The 23,130-nt window shown below is 42.0% G+C and overlaps 1 long non-coding RNA gene and 1 pseudogene across 7 annotated transcripts in view; one reads left to right on the top strand and one right to left on the bottom strand.

Moving 5' to 3' along the window:
* Nucleotides 1-23,130, bottom strand: part of LOC111749063 (uncharacterized) — a 244,458-nt gene that overhangs the window by 42,190 nt on the left and 179,138 nt on the right. The gene's annotated exons all lie outside the window — the stretch shown is intronic.
* On the top strand, nt 55-1,503 carry LOC135228728 (cellular tumor antigen p53-like; annotated as a pseudogene).

Here is a 23,130-nt window from a genome sequence, read left to right as displayed (position 1 = left end):
CTAAGATAATGCATAACTATCTGGGAAGTAATGTTAATGTGTCAAAAGCGCAAAGCCACCACCCGGGGCACAGCTAGCTGCTGGGCTCTGAGGGCACCTGCTTTCTGGGCGTGGAGTGTCCTTCCCAGGACTGTTATACACTTCCCTGAGGTTCCATGGACAGACTAACTTCCCTGGAGCTGCAATGGAGGAGCCCAAGTCAGATCTAAGTACTGAACTCCCTCTGAGTCAAGAGACTTTTTCATACTTGGGGAAACTCCTTCCTGAGAAGCTGGTTCTGTCCCCCTCACTGTCCCCAGCAGCGGAGGCAGTAGACGATCTGCTGCTCCCAGGAGATGCTGCAGACTGGCTAGAAAGCCAAGCTGGGGCTCAAGGAATATCAGCAGCCCCTGCACCAGCCACCCTTACACCAGCCACCTCCTGGACACTCTCATCCTCTGTCCCTTCCCAGAAGACCTACTGCAGCAACTGTGGTTTCCGTCTTGGCTTCCTGCATTCTGGGACAGCCAAGTCTGTCACCTGCATGTACTCCCCTGGCCTTAACAAGCTGTTTTGCCAGCTGGCAAAGACCTGTCCAGTGCAGCCGTAGCTCAGCTCACCACCCCACCCCAGCACCTGTGTTCACACCATGGCCATCTACCAGACGTCAGCATATGACAGAGGTCGTGCAGCACTGCCCCCACCTTGAGTGCTGCTCCGACTATAGCGATGGCCTGGCCGCTCCTCAGCATCTTATCCAGGTGGGAGGAATCCTGCGTGCTGATATTTGTAGGACACCATCACTCTTCGACATAGTGTGGGGTACCCTATGAGCTACCTCAGGTCGGTTCTGACTACCACCATCCACTTCAACTTCATGTGTAGCAGCTCCTGCGTGGGGGTGGGAAACCCATCCTCACCATCATCACACTGGAAGACTCCGATGGTAATCTGCTAGGACACAACAGTTTCGAGGTGCATATTTGTACTGTTCTGGGAGAGACAGACGTACAGAGGAAGAAAATTTCCACAACAAGTGGGAGCCACCCTCTGAGAGGATCACTAAGTAAGCACTGCACACCAGCACCAGCTCCTCTACCGAGCCAAAGAAGAAGCCAGTGGATGAAAAATATTTCACCCTTAAGATCCGTGGGCATGAATGCTTCAAGATGTTCCTAGAGTTGAATGAGGCATTGGAGCTGAAGGATGCCCAGGCTGGGAAGCAGCCAGAGGGGAGCAGGGCTCAATGCAGCCTTCCAAACTCTAAGAAAGGGGAATCTACCACCCACTGTAAAAAACTAATGTTCAAGAGAGAGGGGCCTGACTCAGACTGACGTCCTTCACTTCCTGTCCCCCATTTACACACCCTGCCCCTGCCCTCCTTTCCTACCGTTTGGAAATTCACATGCTTGAACCCCTACTTGATACAGGTGTGTCTCGAAAACACTCAAGAACTCTTCACTTACCTTGGCATGGGCCTCCACTAAAGAAGCTGGCCTACACTGGTGTTCTGGGGGGGCATGAGGGAGCTGGGACAATCCAGCTTAGATTTTAAGGTTTTTACTATAAGGAATACTTGGAAGAGATAGGATGGCGTTCCTGCACGTAAGAATTAGATTTTAAGAGCAGTCATAGAACTTACCATACCTGGGTTGGAAGCCTAGACCAGTAACAGACTAGCCAGGGGAACCATCTCAAGGTGTTTCATTTCTCCTGACAGCAATGTGTATGTCTATAAAATGCTGATACCTACCACCTACCTCGTGGGGTTTGCTGTGAGGTTAATGAAATGATATATGTATGACTCAAAGATCCTGTAAGGCTGGAAGTCACCAGGCTGCCTGGCCTTAAAACCTTCTTAGATTACATGGCATCTGGGACTTGGCCTCTGGGGAGTGCAGGTCCCCTGTCTCTGTCGGTTGATGGATTGACTGGGCAGCTGGTTAAGGGGAAGGAATTTCCTAGTTCCTTTTCTGTTGGCCTAGCCACGTCCTGTCTAGCCTCTAGGTAAACCTCAGCACCTAAAAGGAAACCTCACCCCATCCCACTCCCTGAAGGATTCCAGCTTTTACATGGAATCCGTACCTACCACCACGTCTAACTGCAACCAGACACTCAGAGCCTCATTTATTTTGCACTTTGGAAAGCACATTTGCATTCTTTGCCTACATCCCTTCTCCCCTCCCCTTTTTATATCCCATTTTTATATCTGTTTCTTATTTTACAATAAAACTTTGCTAATAAAAAAATATTAATGAGACTTTAAATTTCTTCTCACACTATGTCATGGATTGAATTATGTCCCCCAAAAATGTGTGTAAAAGGAGGCGGAGCCAAGATGGCAGAATATACAGACACTTCCGGAGAGCCCTCTTTAAAACAAAGACCCGAAAAAACAAGAGAAACAAGTATATTTATGACAAGCTAGGAGACCTGAGCATCAAACACAACGTTAGAAAATGAACTGAGGGGCAGGCGGAGGAAGAGATGGTTCAGAAGTGGAGAGGAGTTACCAGACCTGAATCGTGGGGAGCCCTCAGGCACCATTCCCAGAGTGGCAGCAGCGGGCTTGCACTAGCGTTCAGACACAGTTTCCTCAGGGAGAAGCAGCCAGCCACACAGCCTACTCACACCTCCAGAACCAGAGAAGAACGGAGTTCTTGGCAAAAGCTAAGTACTTGCATATATTGTACCAAGGCCCCCTGCACCCCACCCCCGCCAGCCAGCTTCAGCGGCTGAATTCCCTGGGCCTGAGATTGGCACTGTTGAGCACCTATAGCCATCTTCCCAACCTTGGAGAAGGAAAAAATTTGCAACTGGGGGAAAAGATAATTTGCCAGCTCTACTAATGGGCAGAGCTCAGGACATAAGTGGCTCCTGGCCAGGAATAAATGCTCTGTGGAACTCTGAGCACCTTTCTCTTCTGCATGGACCTGTGTAGGCCTATTTCAGGAGAATAGGCCCTTGTTGCCAGACTCCAACCGTTTCAGCTGTGAGCTGGAGAGGTGGGTGTTTGTTGTTTGACATTGCTTTGCCTATTAAACAGGGTCCTCACCTACCCATATCTGGGGCCTAAAGACTGGTAACCACACTCAGGTCACCCAGCCATCTGTGACAGTTGTCCAAGGATAACTGGTGCCTCCCAGCCCTTACAACTAAAAACACTGGGTGCCCATGGTCCGTCTGAAGAACCCACCCACCTGCACGCACTAGGGAACAAGGACGCGCTTTCCTCAGAGACACTCATGGGTCGGTTCTCAGCCCCCTACCCTGCTCAGACTGTGATCCCCTGCTGCAATCAGATACTGGTACATACACCAGTCACCCTGGCCCTCTAAGACTGTAGCACAGAGCCGTACCACACACTTGATGATCAGCTAAGAAGACACCTTAGCTGAATTCATACAAGAAAAGTCAGGGGACTCCTAGACTGATATACCTGATAACGGCTCTAGCCATCTGGGAAAGGACATCAGAGCTCCAAAGCTGAAAATAATCCAGCCAGCTCACTCAAGCAACCCATTTGAGCATATCAAAACAAAACAAAACAAGAAGCTACGACACAGTAAGCAAGTATAAATTAATACAATAACTTACTGATGGCTGAGAGACAACAGTCAATATCAAATCACATAAAGAAACAGACTATGATCACCTCAGCAAGCTCTCGAAACAAAGAATCTAGGAATCTCCTAGATGAAAGTGCATTGCTGGAATTACCAGAGGCAGAATCCAAAAGATTAATATACAGAACCATTCAAGACATCCGGAAGGAAATGAGGCAATATGCAGAACAAGCCAAGGAACACACAAATAAAGCAATTGAAGAAATTAAAAAGATTATTCAGGAACCTAATGAAAAATTTAAAAAGCTGGAAAACTTCATAGACAGCAATCAGAAATTCAGAAGATTAACAATAAAATTACAGAAGGAGACAACTCAATAGAAAGTCAGAGGAGCAGAATTGAACAAGTACAAGCCAGGTTTCTGAACTTGAAGATAAATCACTTGGCACTAATATACTTGAAGAAAAATCACATAAAAGAATTAAAACAAATGTAGAAACCTTAAGAATCATGTGGGACTCTATCAAGAGAAAAAACCTACGAGTGATTGGAGTACCAGAACAGGGAAGGATAACGGAAAATACAGAGGAAATTTTAAGATTTGTTGGCAGAAAATTTCCCTGATATTGTGAAAGATGAGTATACCTAACCATGATGCTCATCTAACTCCACATAAAGTAGATGTTAAAAGAAAGTCACCAAGACATATTATAATCAAACTTGCCAAAACCAAAGATAAAGACAAAATTTTTAGAGCAGTGAGGAATAAACAAAAAGTCACCTACAAAGGAGTGCCAATAAGAATAAGCTCAGACTTTTATTTTTTTTACTAGGCAGAAACCATGCAGGCAAGAAGGTGATGAGATGACTTATTTAAAAAACGGAAGGAAAAAAATCCCCAGCCAAGAATCCTATATCCTGCAAAACTGTCTCTCAAATATGAAGGTGAAATTAGGACATTTCCAGATAAACAGAAGTTTAGGGAATTCGTAAAAACCAAACCAAAACTACAAGAAATACCAAAGGGAGTTCTTTGGTTAGAAAAACAATAATATCAGGTATCAACCCAAGACTGGAACACTGGGCAGAGCAACCAGAAGTCAACCCAGACAGGGAAATTAAAAAAAACAGAGATTAAAAAAAAAAAAGGGCTCAAAACAGGGTAACAGTCATGTTATTATACAGAAGAAGACAACATTTAAATAATAAAGAGGGACTAAGAAACGTAATAACAGATCTTCAATTGGGAGAGGAAGATAAGGTGATACAAAAAAATAAAAGTTAGCTTTAAATTTAGAAAAATGGGAGTAAATAACAAGGTAACCACAAAGCAGAGAAACTATCCTGCTCATCAAAATAAATACAAGAAAAAAATAGAGACTTAGCAAAAACAAAACTAACAAGAGCAAATACGAGAAAAGAACAATATATAATCCACTCAGCACATAAAATTAAGTGGGAAAAAGAAACTGTCAACAACACACACAAAAAAAGACATCAAAATGATAACACTAAATTCATACCTATCCATAATTACCCTGAATGGAAATGGACTAAATGCACCAATAAAGAGATAAAGAGTAGCAGAATGGATTAAAAAACAAGATCTGTCTATATGCTGCCTACAAGAGACACACCAGAGATTTGGACACACAAACTAAACCTCATGGGATGGAAAAAATGTATCAAGCAAACAATAATCATAAAAAGAGCTGGAGTGGCAATATTAATTTCCCACAAAATTGACTTTACAGTTACATCCATCATGAACGATAAGTAAGGACACTATATAATGATTAAAGGCACAATATGCCAAGAAGATATAACCATATTAAATTTTTATGCACCCAATGACAGGGCTGCAAGATACATAAAACAAACTATCAGCATTGAAAACTGAGATAGACACCTCCACAATTATACTAGGAGACTTCAACACATCACTTTCGGTGCAGGACAGGACATCCAGAAAGAAGCTCAATAAAGACACCCAACCCACTGCCGTCAAGTCGACTCCAGAATAAAGACACAGAAGATCTAAATGCCACAATCAACAACTTGACCTTGTAGACATACACAGAATATTCCACCCAATAGCAGCCAAGTAAACTTTCCTTTCTAGTGCACATGGAACATTCTCTAGAATAGGCCACATATTAGGTCATAAAGCAAGCCTTAGCAGAATCCAAAACATTGAAATATTACAAAGCATTTTCTCTGACCATAAGGCCATAAAAGTGGAAATCAGTAAAAGAAAAAGCAGGGAAAAGAAATCAAACACTTGGAAACTGAACAATACCCTACTCAAAAAAGACTGGATTACAGAAGACATTAAGGATGGAATAAAGAAATTCATGGACTCCAGTGAGAATGAAAACACTTCCTATCAGAACCTTTGGGACACAGCAAAAGCAGCGCTCAGGGGTCAATTTATATCAATAAATTCACACAAAGAAAAAGAAGAAAGGGTCAAAATCAAAGAATTTTACCTACAACTTGAACAAATAGAAAGAGAGCAACAAAAGAAACCCACAGGCACCAGAAGAAAACAACTAATAAAAATTAGAGCAGAACTAAATGAAATAGAAAACAGAAAAACAATTGAAAGAATTAACAAGACTAAAAGACGGATCTTTGAAAAAAGAAACAAAATTGATAAAGCCTTGGCCAAACTGACAAAAGAAAAACAGGAGAGGAAGCAAAAAACCCGAATAAGAATTGAGATGAGCGATATTACAACAGATCCAACTGATATTAAAAGAATGATACCAGATTACTACAAAAAAAGTACTCTAAGAAATTTGAAAACCTAAAAAAAAATGGATGATTTCCTAGAAACACACTGCCTACCTGAACTAACACAAACAGAGGTAGAATTATAACAAAAGAAGAGATTGAAAAGGTAATCAAAAAACTCCCAACAAAAAAAAGCCCTGACCAAGACACCTTCACCGCAGAGTTCAACCAAACTTTCAGAGAAGAGTTAAGACCACTACTACTAAAGGTATTTCAGAGCATAGAAAAGGAAGGAATACTCCAAAACTCATTCTATGAAGCCAGCATATCCCTGATACCAAAACCAGCTAAAGACACCACAAAAAAAGAAAATTATACACCTCTATCCCTCATGAACTTAGATGCAAATCCTCAACAAAATTCTAGCCAAGAGAATTCAACAACATATCAAAAAAATAATTCACCATGACCAAGCGGGATTCATACCAGGTATGCACGGATGGTTCAACATTAGAAAAACAATGTAATCCATCACATAAATAAAACAAAAGACAAAAATCACATGATTTTATCATTTGATGCAGAAAAGACACTTGACAAAGTTCAACACCCATTCATGATAAAAGCTCCCAGCAAAATAGAAATAGAAGGAAAATTTCTCAATATAAAAAAGAGCCTTTATACAAAGCCAACAGCCAACATCATCCTAAATGGAGAGATTCTGAAAGCATTCCCCTTGCAGTTGTGAAGCAGACAAGGATGACCTTCATCACCACCACTCTTGTTCAACACTGTGCTGGAGGTCCTAGCCAGTGCAATTCGGCTAGACAAAGAAATAAAGGTCATCCAGATTGGCAAGGAAGAAGTAAAATTCTGTCTATTGGCAGATGACATGAACTTATACACAGAAAACCCTAAGGAATCCTCAAGAAAACTACTGAAACTAACGGAAGAGTTCAGCAGAGGATCAGGACACAAGATAAACATACAAAAATCCGTTCGATTCCTCCACACCAACAAAAAAAACACATCGAAGAGGAAATCACAGAATCAATACCATTTACAGTAGCCCCCAAGAAGATAAAATACTTAGGAATGAATCTTACCAGAGATATAAAAGACTTATACAAAAAAAAACTACACTACACTTCTTCAGGAAACCAAAACAGACCCACATAAGTGGAAAAACATACCTTGCTCATGGATAGGAAGACTTAACATTATAAAAATGTCTATTCTACCAAAAGCGATCTATACATTAAATGCAATTCTGATTCAAATCCCAACGACATTCTTTAATGAGATGGAGAAATAAATCACCACTTTCATATGGAAGGGAAAGAGGCCACGGATAAGTACAGCATTATTGAAAAAGAAGAACAAAGTGGGAGGCCTTACTATACCTGATTTTAGAACCTATTATACCGCCACAGTAGTCAAAACAGCCTGGTACTGGTACAACAACAGATACATAGACCAATGGAACAGAATTGAGAATCTAGACATAAATCCATCCACATATGAGCAGTTGATATTTGGCAAAGGTCCCAGAACAGTTAAATGGGGAAAAGACAGTCTTTTTAACAAATGGTGCTGGCATAACTAGATATCCATCTGCAAAAAAATGAAACAAGACCCATACCTCACACCACGCACAAAAATGAGCGCAAAATGGATCAAGGACCTAAATATAAAATGTAAAATGATAAAGATCATAGAAGAAAAAATAGGGACAACGTTAGGAGCCCTAATACATGGCATAAACAGTACACAAAACATTACTAAAAATGCAGAAGAAAAACTAGAAAACCGGGAGCTCCTAAAAATCAAACACCCTTGCTCATCCAAATGCTTCACCAGAAGGGTAAAAAGACTACCTACAGACTGGGAAAAAGTTTTTAGCTATGACATTTCCAATCAGCGTCTGATCTCTAAAATCTACATGATACTGTGAAAACTCAAGCACAAAAAGACAAATAACCCAATTAAAAAATGGACAAAAGGTATGAATAGACACATCACTAAAGAAGACATTCAGGTAGCTAACAGATACATGAGGAAATGTTCACGATCATTAGCATTAGAGAAATGCAGATCAAAACTACAATGAGGGAGGGGGGCCAAGATGGCTGACTGGGTACACGCTACCTCAGATCCCCTTGCAACAAAGACTCGGAAAAACAAGTGAATCGATCACATACACGACAATCTACGAACCCTGACCAACAAACAAAGATTTAAAGAGTTGACCTGAGTGACAGAGACCCAGAACGAACACCTACGGGGAAGCAGCAACTGTTCTCGGAGCCTGGAGCCAGCGTCCCAGCCGAGGAACCTTGGCGCGGGGTTTTTGACCGCGTGCAGGGGAGCTGAGCACTGCATCCTGTGACGGCGCAAACACGGGGCGCAGCCCTACCCCTCTGAACTGACCTCGGGAGGGGGCCCAGCCAGTCCACGCGGGCGGCGCGGCGACGCAGCTGGCGGGAGGAGAAGTCGCCAGGAGGCAGTGACTGGTATTGGAGCTGGGAGTGCAGCGTCCCAGCCTGGGAACCTTGGCGCCGGGCTTTGGACTGGGCACAGGGGAGCTGAGCTCGACATCCTGTGACGGTCCGCGCGGACGGCGCGGCGATGCGGCTGGTGCGAGGAGAAGTCACCAGGAGGCAGCGACTGTTTTTGGAGCCAGGAGTGCAGCATCCCAGCTGGGGAACCTTGACGCTGGGCTTTGGACTGACAGCAGAGGAACTGACCCTGGCTTTTGAGACAGCGCAAGCAGGGGCCGCGGGCCTGACCCTTGTGAGCAATCTCTACCCAGCCAGTGCGCACAGGCGACGCGCCCCTCAGGAATCTCAGATAAAATAGCCATCCCAAGCAAGATAAGTAACTTTGTCTATATTCCGGGGTGCTACTCTCTCCTGTTTTTCTGAACCCTCCCCTCCCCTTCCCAGGCAACTTCATTAACATTGGAATTTCCTGAGTCAGAGGGAGAACTGCTCAGCAGTTTTTCTTTTCCTTTTATTGGTCTTTTCCTAACCCATTCTTCTGGCCTGAGAGAAGCAACCACAAAAAACCCAGGGACCAAAGATCCTTCCCTAATTGGACTAAAAACACAGAACCAGCTCCAGCCAAGCATATGTAATCCACAGTCTGGGGCTTTCATCCCTACAGGGAAAAAGGTGGCTATTACAATGCAAAGGCATTTCTGATAGGGATCTGACTGCATTTGTTTTAGCGGATTTACTGGAAAGACAAGTTTCCCAGGTCTGATACCTCTGCGTATTCAACAGAGCCCTCACTGACCCACAACAGGGAACTGAGGGCTGAAGCTTCCCCCAGACCACCTAGCCTCCTGCCTTAGGGGTCTAAGGAGGGTGACACCTAAAAATCTGTAGAAGTACTTGCATTGGGGGCCTAAGGTACAGCTGCAGAGCCCACCCACCAAGGTGCTTTAGGAATAGAGACACGCCTACCTCACTGGCACTTGGGGGAAGCCTGTCAGCATCCTGCCCCCCCCTGGAGTATGAACCCCAGCTGCTACTAGATTCTGGTGCACACAACTATCACCACTACTTCTCAAGGTGAATAGGTGACAGTGTGCATCACACGCTTGATGACCCAAAATCAGATTCTACTCAAGAATGGTGAATGGACTCAGGCATATATATCTGGTAACAGCCCAAATCAGCTGGTAATAGGTCATAAGTAAGTCAAGGGCTACAACAATCAAGACAGCACAATCTAGTAGCCCATCCACGTATACTGAAAGAAAACAAAACAAGATAAAACTCAGTGAGCAAATACAGAATTAATCACTACAATATCTTAGTGATGGCTTGGAGACAGCAGTCGATATCAAACCACATAAAGAAGCAGACCATGACTGCTTCTACAACCCCCCAAACAAAAGAATCAAAATCTTTCCCAAATGAAGATACAATCCTGGAATTATCAGATACAGAATATAAAAAAATAATTTACAGAATGCTTCAAGACAGCAGAAATGAAATAAGGCAAACTGCAGAAAAAGCCAAGGAACACACTGATAAAACTGTTGAAGAACTCAAAAAGATTATTCAAGAACATACTGGAAAAATTAATAAGTTGCAAGAATCCATAGAGAGACAGCATTCAGGAATCCAAAAGATTAAGAATAAAATTACAGAATTAGACAACGCAATAGGAAGTCAGAGGAGCAGACTCGAACAATTAGAATGCAGAGTGGGAAATCTGGAGGGCCAGGGAATTAACACCAATATAGCTGAAAAAAAATCAGATAAAAGAATTAAAAAAAAATGAAGAAACCCTAAGAATCATGTGGGACTCTATCAAGAAGGATAACTTGCGTGTGATTGGAGTCCCAGAACAGGGAGGGACAACAGAAAACACAGAGAGAATAGTTGAAGATCTGCTGACAGAAAACTTCCCTGACATCATGAAAGACAAAAGGATATCTATCTAAGATGCTCATCGAACCCCATTTAAGATTGATCCCAAAAGAAAAACACCAAGACATATTATCATTAAACTTGCCAAAACCAAAGATAAAGAGAAAATTTTAAAAGCAGCCAGGGATAAAAGAAAGGTCTCCTACAAGAGAGAATCAATAAGAATAAGCTCAGACTACTCAGAAGAAACCATGCAGGCAAGAAGGCAATGGGATGACATATACAGAGCACTGAAGGAGAAAAACTGCCAGCCAAGGATCGTATATCCAGCAAAACTCTCTCTGAAATATGAAGGCGAAATTAAGATATTTACAGATAAACACAAGCTTAGAGAATTGGCAAAAACCAAACCAAAGCTACAAGAAATACTAAAAGAAATTGGTCAGAAAACCAATAATATCAGATACCAGCACAACACAAGGTCACAGAACAGAACATCCTGATATCAACCCAAATAGGGAAATCACAAAAACAAATTAAGACTAATTAAAAAAAAAATGCTCAAAACAGGGAATCATTGAAGTCAGTATTTAAAAGATCACAATAATCAAAAAGAGGGATTAAATACAGGTGGCAAAGAACTGCCATATGCAGAGGGAGAAAAAGCGATATAGGACAATACAATTTAGGTTTTTACTTAGAAAAAAAGGGGTAAATATTAAGGTAACCACAAAGAGGTATAACAACTCCATAACTCAAAATAAAAACCAAGAAACACGTAACGACTCAACAAACATAAAGTCAAATACTATGAAAATGAGGAACACGCAATTTACAAAGAAAAACGTCTCAGCACAAAAAAGTAAGTGGAAAAATGAAACTGTCAACAACACACATAAAAAGGCATGAAAATGACAACTCTAAACACATACTTATCTATAATTACGCTGAAGGTAAATGACTAAATGCACCAGTAAAGAGACAGAGAGTCTCAGACTGGATAAAGGAACATGATCCGTCTATCTGCTGCCTACAAGAAACACACCATAGACTTAGAGACACAAACAAACTAAAACTCAAACGATGGAATAAAATATATCAAGGAAACAATAAGCAAATAGAGCAGGAGTAGCAATATTAATTTCTGACAAAATAGACTTTAAACTTAAATCCACTACAAAGGATAGAGAAGGACACTACATAATGATAAAAGGGACAATTGATCAGGAAGATATAACCATATTAAATATTTATGCACCCAATGACAGGGCTGCAAGATACATAAAACAAACTTTACCAGAACGGAAAAGTGAGATAGACACCTCCACAATTATAGCAGGAGACTTCAACACACCACTTTCGGGGAAGGACAGGACATCCAGTAAGAAGCTCAACAGAGACACGGAAGACCTAATTACTACAACCACCCAACTTGACCTCATTGACTTATACAGAACTCTCCACTCAACTGCTGCAAAGTATACTTTTTTTTCTAACGCACATGGAATATCCTCTAGAATAGACCACATATTAGGTCATAAAACAAACCTTTGCAGAATCCAAAACATCAAAATACTACAAAGCATCTTCTCAGACCACAAGGAAATAAAAGTGGAAATCAATAACAGAAAAATTAGGGAAAAGAAATCAAATACTTGGAAAATGAACAATACCCTCCTGAAAAAAGACTGGGTTATAGAAGACATTAAGGAGGGAATAAGGAAATTCATAGAATTCAACGAGAATGAAAACACTTCCTATCAAAACCTCTGGGACACAGCAAAAGCAGTGCTCAGAGGTGAATTTATATCGATAAATGCACACATACAAAAAGAAGAAAGAGCCCAAATCAGAGAACTGTCCCTACAACTTGAACAAATAGAAAGTGAGCAACAAAAGAATCCATCAGGCACCAGACGAAAACAAATAATAAAAATTAGAGCTGAACTAAACGAATTAGAGAACAGAAAAACAATTGAAAGAATTAACAAAAACAAAAGCTGGTGCTTTGAAAAAATTAACAAAATTGATAAACCATTGGCCAGACTGAATAAAGAAATACAGGAAAGGAAACAAATAACCCGAATAAGAAACGAGTGGGGCCACATCACAACAGACCCAAATGAAATTAAAAAAATCATATCAGATTATTATGAAAAACTGCATTCTAACAAATTTGCAAACCTAAAAGAAATGGATGAATTCCTGGAAAAACACTACCTACCTAAACTAACACAATCAGAAGTAGAACAACTAAATAGACCCATAACAAAAAAAGAGATTGAAACGGTAATCAAAAAACTCCCAACAAAAAAAAAAAAACCCTGGCCCGGACGGCTTTACTGTAGAGTTCTACCAAACTTTCAGAGAAGAGTTAACACCACTACTACTAAAGGTATTTCAAAGCATAGAAAATCACAGAATACTACCTAACTCATTCTATGAAGCCACCATTTCCCTGATACCAAAACCAGGCAAACAAACACATCACAAAAAAAGAAAATTACAGACCTATATCCCTCATGAACATAGATGCAAAAATCCTCAGCAAAATTCTAGCCAATACAATTCAACAACATATCAAAAAAATAATCCACCACGACCAAGTGGGATTTATACCAGGGCTGGTTTAATATTAGAAAAACCGTTAATGTAATCCACCATATAAATGAAACAAAGGACAAAAACCACATGATCTCATCAATTGATGCAGAAAAGGCATTTCACAAAGTCCAATACCCATTTATGATAAAAACTCTCACCAAAATAGGAATTGAAGGAAAATTCCTCAACATAATAAAGGGCATCTATTTTTTTTATACAAAGCCAACAGCCAACATCACTCTAAATGGAGAAAGCCTGAAAGCATTTCCCTTGAGAACGGGAACCAGACAAGGATGCCCTTTATCACAGCTCTTATTCAACGTTGTGCTATAGGTCCTAGCCAGAGCAATTGGGCTAGACAAAGAAATAAAGGGCATCCGGATTGGCAAGGAGGAAGTCAAATTATCTCTATTTGCAGATGACATGATCTTATACACAGAAAACCCTAAGGAATCCTCCAGAAAAATACTGAAACTAATAGAAGAGTTTGGCAGACTCTCAGGTTATAAGATATACAAAAACCACTTGGATTCCTCTAAATCAACAAAAAGAACATCGAAGAGAAAATCACCAAATCAATACCATTCACAGTAGCCCCCAAGAAGATAAAATACTTAGGAATAAATCTTACCAAAGATGTAAAAGACCTATACAAACAAAACTACAAAGTACTAGTATAAGAAACTAAAAAGGGCCTAATTAAGTGGAAAAACATGCCTTGCTCATGGGTAGGAAGACTTAACATAGTAAAAATGTCTATTCTACCAAAAGCCATCTATACATACAATGCACTTCTGATCCAAATTCCAATGACATTTCTTAATGTGATGGAGAAATAAATCACCAACTTCATATGGAAGGGAAAGAAGCCTCGGATAAGCAAAGCATTACTGAAAAAGAAGAAAGTGAGAGGCCTCACTCTACCTGATTTCAGAACCTATTATACATCCACGGTAGTCAAAACAGCCTGGTACTGGTACAACAACAGGTACATAGACCAATGGGACAGAATTGAGAACCCAGATATAAATCCATCCACATATGAGCAGCTGATATTTGACAAAGGCCCAGTGTCAGTTAATTGGGGAAAAGACAGTCTTTTTAACAAATGGTGCTGGCATAACTGGAGATCCATTTGCAAAAAAATGAAACAGGACCCATACCTCACACCATGCACAAAAACTAACTCCAAGTGGATCAAAGACCTAAACATAAAGACTAAAACGATGAAGATCATGTACGAAAAAATAGGGACAACGTTAGGAGCCCTAAAACAAGGCATAAAAAGAATACAAAACATTACCAAAAATGATGAAGAGAAACCAGATAACTGGGAGCTCCTAAAAATCAAACACCTATGCTCATCTAAAGACTTCTAAAGACTTCACCAAAAAGAGTAAAAAGACCACCTACAGACTGGGAAAGAATTTTCAGCTATGACATCCCGACCAGTGCCTGATCTCTAAAATCTATATGATTCTGTTAAAACTCAACCACAGAAAGACAAACAACCCAATCAGGAAGTGGGCAAAGGATATGAACACACACTTCACTAAAGATGATATTCAGGCAGCTAACAGATACATGAGAAAATGCTCTCAATCATTAGCCATTACAGAAATGCAAATTCAAACTACGATGAGAGTCCATCTCACTCCAACAAGGCTGGCATTAATCCAAAAGACACAACATAATAAATGCTGGAGAGGCTGCGGAGAGATTGGAACTCTTATACACTGCTGGTGGCAATGTAAAATGCTACAACCACTTTGGAAATCTATCTGGTGTTATCTTAAAAAGTTAGAAATAGAACTACCATACAACCCAGAAATCCCACTCCTTGGAATATACCCTAGAGATACAAGAGCCTTCACACAAACAGATATAAGCACACCCATGTTTATTGCAGCTCTGTTTACAACAGCAAAAAGCTGGAAGCAACCAAGGTGTCCATCAACGGATGAATGGTTAAATAAATTGTGGTATATTCACACAATGGAATACTACGCATCGATAAAGAACAGTGAGGAATCTGTGAAACATTTCATAACTTGGAGGAACCTGGAAGGCATTATACTGAATGAAATTAGTCAGAGGCAAAAGGGCAAATATTGTATAAGACCATTATTATAAGATCTTGAGAAATAGTATAAACTGAGAAGAACACATGCTTTTGTGGTTATGAGGGGGGGAAGGAGGGAAGGTGGGAGAGGGTTTTTTACTGATTAGTTAGTAGATAAGAGCTACTTTAGGTGAAGGGAAGGACAATACTCAATACATGGAATGTCAGCTCAACTGGACTGGACCAAAAGCAAAGAAGTTTCCAGGATAAAATGAATGCTTCAAAGGGCAGCGGAGCAAGGGCGGGGGTTTGGGGACCATGGTTTAAGGGGACCTCTAAGTCAATTGGCAAAATAAATCTATTATGAAAACATTCTGCATCCCACTTTGAAATGTGGCGTCTGGGGTCTTAAATGCTAACAAGCGGCCATCTAAGATGCATCAATTGGTCTCAACCCACCTGGAGCAAAGGAGAATGAGGAACACCAAGGTCACACGACAACTATGAGCCCAAGAGACAGAAAGGGCCACATGAACCAGAGACTTACATCATCCTGAGACCAGAAGAACTAGATGGTGCCAGGCCACAATCGATGACTCTCCTAACAGGGAGCACAACAGAGAATCCCTGAGGGAGCAGGAGATCAGTGGGATGCAGACCCCAAACTCTCACAAAAAGACCATACTTAATGGTCTGACTGAGACTAGAGGAATCCCGGCGGTCATGGTCCCCAAACCTTCTGTTGGCACAGGACAGGAACCATTCCCAAAGACAACTCATCAGACATGGAAGGGACTGGACAGTGGGTAGGAGAGAGATGCTGATGAAGAGTGAGCTATTTGTATCGGGTGGACACTTGAGACTGTGTTGGCATCTCTTGTCTGGAGGGGGGATGGGAGGAGAGAGGGAGTTGGAAGCTGGCAAAATTGTCACGGAAGGAGAGACTGGAAGGGCTGACTCATTAGGGGGAGAGCAAGTGGTGGTATGGAGTAAGGTGTATATAAACTTATATGTGACACACTGACTTGATTTGTAAACGTTCACTTGAAGCTCAATAAATGTTCAAAAAAAAAAAAAACTACAAAGAGATTTCATCTCACTCCAACAAGGCTGGCATTAATCCAAAAAACACAAAAAAATAAATGTTGGAGAGAATGTGGAGAGACTGGAACACTTCTACACTGCTGGTAGGAAGGTAAAATGGTACAACCGCTTTGGAAATCAATTTGGCACTTTTTCAAAAGCTAGAAAAAGAACTACCATATGATCCAGCAATCCCATTCCTCGGAATGTATCCTAGAGAAATAAGAGCCTTTACACGAACAGATATATGCACACCCATGTTTACTACACCAGTTTACAATAGCAAAAAGATGGAAACAACCCAGGTGCCCATAAATGGATGAATAGATAAATAAATTATGGTATATTCATACAATGGAATGCTACACATGGATAAAGAACAGTGAGAAATCTGTGAAACATTTCATAACATGGAGGAACTGGAAGGCATTATGCTGAGTGAAATTAGGCAGTTTCAAAAGGACAAATAGTACGTAAGACCACTGTTATGAGAACTTGAGAAATAGTTTAAACTGAGAAGAAAACATTCTTTTGTGGTTACAAGAGGGGGGAGGCGGGTAGAAGAGGGGTATTCACTAATTATTTAGTAGATATGAACTACTTTAGGTGAAGGAAAAGACAACACACAATACAGCAGAGGTCACTACACCTGGACTAAACCAAAAACAAACAAGTTTCCTGAATAAAATGAATGCTTGGAAGGCCAGCGTAGCAGGGGCAGGGGTTTGGGGACCATGGTTTCAGGAGACATCTATGTCAATTGGCATAATAAAATCTATCAAGAAAACATTCTGCATCCTACTTTGAAGAGTGGCGTCTGGGGTCTTAAACGCTAGCAAGCAGCCATCTAAGATGCATCAGTGAGTCTCAACCCACCTGGATCAAAGTGGAATGAAGAACAACAAGGACACAAGGTAATTATGAGCCCAAGAGACAGAAAGGGCTACATGAACCAGAGACTACATCAGCCTGAGACCAGAAGAACTAGATGGTACTGGCTACAACCGATGACTGCCCTGACAGGGAACACAACAGAGAACCTCTGACGGAGTAGGAGACCAGTGGGATGCAGACGCCAAATTCTCATAAAAAGACCAGACTTAATGGTCTGACTGAGATTAGAAGGGTCCTGGTGGTCACGGCCCCCAGACCTTCTGTAGGCCCAGGACAGGAACCATTCCCAAAGCCAACTATTCAGACATGGATTGGACTGGACAACGGGTTGGAGACGGATGCTGGTGAGGAGTGAGCTTCTTGGCATCTCCTGCCTGAAGGGGAGATGAGAGGGTAGAGGGGGTTAAAAGCTGGTGAAATGGACATGAAAAGAGAGAGTGGAGGGAGGGAGAGGGCTGTCTCATTAGGCGCAGAGTAATTGGGAGTATGTAGCAAGGTGTATGTAAGTTTTTGTGTGAGAGACTGACTTGATTTGTAAACTTTCACTTAAAGCACAATAAAAATTATATATATATATAAAAGAGGCAATGTTAACAAGCTGTTGTGACTACTGCTATGTAGTACTAGCAGGGTTTTTTTTCCCTAACAGCTTTTACATGTACAATTCATTTATACTGATTACATCCAACATGTTGTACAACCATTACCACCATCCTTTTCCAAATTATTCCACCACCATTAACAGAAACTCAGTGGCCCCTAAGCACTGACTTCCCCCTTTCTCCTCCCTCCCACCCCTGCCAACCACTAATAACCTCTGGTCTCTATACAAATCTGCCTATTTCATGTAAGAGGGATCATACAGTATCTTTCTGTGACTGACTTATTTGCGCAGCATAATGTTTTCCAGGTTCATCCACGTCAGAGCATGAATCAGGATTTCACTTCTTTTGATGGCTGAGTAATAGCCCATTCTTATGTATATTCCACATTTTCTTTATCCATTCACCTCTTGATGGACATTTCCCTTATTTTTACCTTCTGGTTATTGTGAGTTGTGCTGCAGTGAACACTGGTATACAGGTTGCTGTTTGCATCCCTGCTGTCAATACTTTGGGCCATACACTTAGGATTGGAACCTACTGGTTCACATGATAGTTCTATGTTTAACTTTTTTGAGGAACCACCAAACTGTTTTCCACAGCGACTGTGGCATTTTGCATTCCCACCAGCAATGAGCGAGGGTTCCAATTTCTCCACATCCTTGCAAACACCTCTGATTTTCCTCTTTTTTTATTAGAGCCATTCTAGAGGGGGTGAGGTGATATGGCATTATGGTTTTCATTTGCATCTCCCTAATGACTAATAATGTTGAGCTAGCACCAGCAGAATTTTAGGATTCGTCATCAGTAGTAAAAACAAGCTCATCAGTTCATTTGAAGAGAGACAGAAATAAACCTCGAATAAGCTGAGCACAGAATACGAACTGCAAGAGGAAGCAGGTGGCTGGGGTACTGGAACCAAAGGCAGTGTCCTCTCCCTGGGTCAGGGTCAAAGCTGAGGGCCTCATTATACACTGTAACCTCCCCATCACTGGCGACAGCACCCATCTCCCTCAAACATCATGTCTACAAAATTCAACCCAACGGACGGCCATCTAGTTATTTCCAAAGAGAGAATGGATGACTGAATGAACCCTGGCTGGTAAGGTCAATAAAACCAATGTTCAAGCTTTGGGTTGTGAACACAATCTCAACAGGACAGAATTTAGGAAAATCCACACTTATTAGGAAGTTTCAAGTTTTAGAAGAAACTGATTCAGAATAACTTTGATCTGCCTTCTGTGCCAGCCCTGAAGGATAGTGACTAACTAACCAACAGTATTTTTACTAATACTCTCACCCCTTCCTTCAGGGCATGTAATTACTGGATATTGTTCAGGTTTAAAAGTCACATGTGTATTTCCAGAATCCCAGCCGTGTGTATAGACTAGCTTTACACACAAAGAATTAGGAGTTATGAAGTTATTGGGCATTTTGATTGAATCATGATTTCAACTTCAGATGCGACTAACCAATTTACACAAAGTGCTTTCAAAACTTGTATTATGACGCTTAATTGTTAGGTTACATCCCGCCTTCTCCCCCACTACACACACACACACACACACACACACACACACACAAAACCAGCAAAGTGACCACAACTATCCCTCAGTCCCCACAACACCCATTATTCCAACCTTATAGAAACAACATCCATTATTCCAACCTTTCACAACTATTTTCTTTGAGCTTCTCTTTGACTGAGATCTTCCAAAGCCTTTCAAGATCTTCTAGACTAGAGGCTCCACACTGCTGGTTTGCCAGCTCCATTATTTCATCTCCTCCAGGAATTCCCAGAGACAGCAGTGCCACCTGCTGGTAGGGAGGGCACAATCTGCTTTCTGGAAGCCTAAGGGAGACAGGAATGGCGGCCTAGATTTCTGTCTTTGTGAGCCTTTCTTTTCTAGGCCACATTATAAGCATAAGCTACCACCTGAGATGTGTAACCTCCACAGGAGCCTCCATTGTGACTCGCAGGTCGTCTGGAAGCCACGTAAAGCAAAGCCAGGCTGGCCAACAATGAGGCACTTCTGCCTGGAAATGCCTCCTCAATGTTCCAAATGCAAGAGCCTCACTGAATTCAACATTTCCTGGCTCTGTTTCCCCCACTGCTTCAGTATCAGATAATAGCACTCCCGGCCCCCACCTGAGGCTCTGCTATCTAGCTCTATCTCACATCCTAAGGAAGGTGCTCAGACCCCTCTCAATGTGAAGGCTCTTACACGTACACAGTTTGACACAGTTCCTTCTCAAGGGACACTAATGCTTAGGCATGCAGGTCGGACTCTAACCTCTTTCATTCGCTCTCCATCCTCCCCACGTCTAACCCAAGGGACAGAAAGGACAGAAAGGAAATGATTTTGTTGTTGTTTTGAAAGTAACACAAGTGAGCTTTCATTGATTCAGAGAGTAAACCCTTGTGCTATAGGTCACTGATACATGTCGTGTCCCTCAAGATGCACTCAGCCTGCAGATCTTCCTGGTTTCCCTTCCTTAACCTGATTAGTCTTTTTCAACCTTTCCACAGCCCCTTCCACAGGCTGAATGGAAGAACTGCACGCCCTCTGTGTAGTTCTCACAGGCAGTCCCCAGTTACAAACGTCGTACTAACGTGCAATCTATAGTTACAAACCAATCCCCATAAAGCATATTTATTTTAAAAATTTGAGGTATATACAATGGTTCGTAATGATAAACTGGCACTACTTCAGGAAGCACGTTAAAACACTGTTATTATTACTGTATTATCATGTTAGAGATACTTTAGTGTAGCTGGAAATGATTCTTTATGTATAGAAAAGGAACACTACATGCTGAGAGAAACATTTGATTAACTGACATTAGATACAACCCGTGCCTAACTGTTCCGACTTATGTACAAATTCAGCTCAAAGACAGATTTAGGAACAGAACTCATTCGTAATCCACGGATGCCCTGCTTGACAAAAATGACATTTTTTTTTCTTTAGACCTAAAAGCATATACTTTTTGTAGTTATACCACCTCTCTCAACCTTCAGAATTCCTTCCCCCAGCATCACTAATACCAATTTAAAAATTTTAGGCAAAATTTTAAGTTATTCCCAATAATCAGCTTTGTGTTCCAAACTATTAGCCGACAACCTATATTTCACTTCACTAGGGACAGCTCTTATGTTCCCAGCAAGCTTGGGCTCTGCAGCAACTTCCTTTACTTTCATTCACCTCAGAATTCTCACCTCCCTAACAAATGTAGGTGCTCCCTCTTCAATTTTTTTTTAACTTGCCAAGCTAATTGATTTCCCATCAAGTATAGACATTTTGCCACGATGCAGGGGCAGATTAATCAGTAAGCAAGGTACTCACGGGATTACAGTAAGCAAGGTGTGCAACAGGCTTAATTGTGTTCACTTCCTAATCAGTAGTGTACAATTTCACGGGGGGTTTTATCACATCTTTGATGTGGTGAAAACCAGGCAGAGTTTTGACTATAAACTAGTACGTGGGCACAAGTAAACCCATGTGTACCTTGCTCATTGGATAATCCATCTCTGGAGTATGTCTTACTTGTCTGAAAATCGTACTATTTCCTAAAGAAACAAATCTGTAGGGAGAAGAGGAAAAAAAGGGCTTTGAAGAGGTATCAGGATGTCTCCAAGGAATCAGGTAAATAAAGATCTTTGTCAATCTTATGCCAGAATAAGTTCTAAGTGGATTACACTGAAACTCCAGAATACAGGAAAATTAATACCAGTTAACCACTGGAAAGCTGAAGGGACTTCTGATGTTTCACTATAAGGATGCTATTGCAGGTCTGGGGAAATGGAGGAGAGAGGTAGGGGATACCTTGCAGTTTTAATCTGCTCTTAAACTCCTGCACACACCTCCCCTTTTCAAACCATGGTTTACAAGAGATATTCCCTCCCACACATCCCTCTTCTGTCAGCCAAATGGTCTTCTTCAAACACACACTTTTCAAAGAACTGAAGAAGTCTGAAGAGGCTTAATTTAGACGCTGCCTTCCTCTCACTACAGCCTAGTAACATGCAGAAAATAACTAATTTCCCTCTTGAACAGCCCCAGAAAAGCCTCAGTTTACAGCAACTCCCCACCCACTCCCCCCCAACAACAAAAAAATCTGTTTTCTTGAACAAGAATCTCAGTGTGCTCATCTGGTCTGCAGTTCACTGCACGCATTTCCTTCCTCACAATTTACCAGTCATCAGTTAAGAGTCTCATTTAGACCTGCCCCGCCAGTGCCCAACTGCTTAGAACAGTTTTTGCCCTTTAACCAATCTCTGGGTTCCTTCAGCCCACTCAGAGCGCCCAGCTGTGGTGAATCTGGGCTGAGGACTCACCTGCAGGTCCAGCGGGCAGAGAAGCTTCTCTGGGCAGCACTTGGGCTCAGTCCCCCGGTCACGCCGCCCCCACCCCGCCTGCACCGGGGCAGAGAGCACTTCTGCACAGCTGCGCTTGCAATTCAGCTTCACTCACAGCCACGGGATTAGTGCGCATCCCAAGGCTTCAGAGGTTCGAGTCCCAAGGCCTTGGCTACTTTAATGTGACCCTGCATTTTTTTCCTTCATTTTCTCGCTGTATTAAAACTACTTGCTGATGGGCCGCAGCCCAGATCTAGCATCTAGATCGCCCCCACCTCACCACTAGCACTCTTTACCTGCCAGCATCCCTCTGGGTGGGAAACAAAGGCAGAGGCAAGGCTGCCAGATGGGCAACTCCCTCCAGGGGCCCCATCTCCACAGTGGGGAGGATGTAGAGGTGTGTAAGAAGTTACAAGAGGGAAACCAAGGCACCAAGAGGTGTAGCTGAGCCTGGGTCTGCGACTACCTCAGAAGCAGGGCTCCCTGGCGGGGGTGAACCCCAGACTACCCCCATCCCGCCCCTCCCCGCCTATCCTGCTCACCCCAAACAGGTGAAGGTGGGATAGGAGGACCTGGTGCTCTATAGTGCTTTGATGTTTAGCAGGAGCAGGATCGGTATCAGCAAATGGTCTGGGGAGCCATTTCTGGAGGTGGCCCAGGATTGAAATCTACCCCTCCAGCTCCCTGTCCATCTGATGTTGGTGACGGAACACATGGTGCACTATGGAGCTCCAGTGTTAGTGCAGGGGTGGGATCGATATCAGCAGGTGGTCCAGGAGCTGGTTCTGAAAACGACTCATGTGATCTCTGTCCCCAGGAGACATGAAGATCGATAAAAGAATGGAAACAAATACATGCAAA

This window comes from Loxodonta africana, chromosome 27, assembly GCF_030014295.1.
Source record: "Loxodonta africana isolate mLoxAfr1 chromosome 27, mLoxAfr1.hap2, whole genome shotgun sequence".
NCBI classification, from domain to species: domain Eukaryota; kingdom Metazoa; phylum Chordata; class Mammalia; order Proboscidea; family Elephantidae; genus Loxodonta; species Loxodonta africana.
Note: the sequence above shows the minus strand (reverse complement) of the source record. Positions and strands in the feature narration are given on the sequence as shown.